The sequence below is a fragment of the Apis cerana genome, unplaced genomic scaffold (assembly GCF_029169275.1).
Source record: "Apis cerana isolate GH-2021 unplaced genomic scaffold, AcerK_1.0 Chr0_AcerK, whole genome shotgun sequence".
In the NCBI taxonomy this organism is placed as follows: Eukaryota; Metazoa; Arthropoda; class Insecta; order Hymenoptera; family Apidae; genus Apis; species Apis cerana.
The window spans coordinates 1,710,516-1,711,629 of NW_026893558.1; positions in this window are offsets into that span (position 1 = coordinate 1,710,516).

Sequence of the window (1,114 nt, forward strand, 5' to 3'; positions counted from 1 at the left end):
ATCGTATTTTTCTTTTTTATTTTTATATTAAGGAAACGACGAGGATACCCTGATACTGAATCCTTTTTTTTTTTTTAAACCGTCGCTCAACCTGGAGAGAACGACTCTTCTTCGAAGCATGGTCGCAGAGCCCATACGCTGTAAAAAATTCGATATTGAAAACTATAATTCGTTCAGGTATATATTGCATTCTCGATAAAATTCGATGGGATACGAATTTCGGTTGGCCTCGAGCGGTCTTACCTCCCAATTTCCGAAGCGAATATCCGCTAACGGTACGGGTGTCCGACTCACGACACGATGGCCTCTCTGTATAACCGAACATAATTCGATATTCCCCTGAACGAACAACGTTTCAACTTTTAAATAAGAAGCGATAAAATCGGGCTCACGTCGACGCGATGCATCTTGGTTTCGCCGTTCTTGGTTTCGTCGGTTTAAAGCTTACAACGACGACGACCATCACACCATCCACCCATGGGTAGGAAGCACGATTCGAGAATGATTATAGCGTATAAGAGAAAAGAGGTCGAACTGGTATCCATCGAAGAGAACGTCGCGAAACAAAGTTCGACGGCGGCTCGTCCATCCTTCGATTTCGTTTTACTATCGACGCGCTACTTGTCCTTACCGCTTTTTCGATTATCATTATCTCGACAGCTTCGTTCGATCCCAAAGTCTTGGTGTGCGGTCCTCGTCCATCTCCCGTTTTATAACGGGAGCTCAGGCAACGAAAATAAAAAAAGAGAAAGGAGGTACAGAAATGTGAATTTGGTACTTTTCTTGCACGTATCTATATACATACACATACGCAACGCACGCATATACGTTCATAAAGACGGCGGGTCTATTTAAAAAAGACCTCACGCAAGCGCCTTATTGTGTTGTCAAGCCATTTGTCATTTTATTTTTGTGTTTTCAATATATTTCAGTAGGGACGTAATGTTATTAAAGCGGCGGGTCATTTAAAAATTCGACCTCACGCAAGCGCTTTTTTTTTCTTTTTTATCATTTTGTATATACCATTATGCATATACATACGTGATACGTACACGTACGTGCAAACCGTACCTTTATAAATCTTTATTAAAAATATACATCATCGAGACGGCGG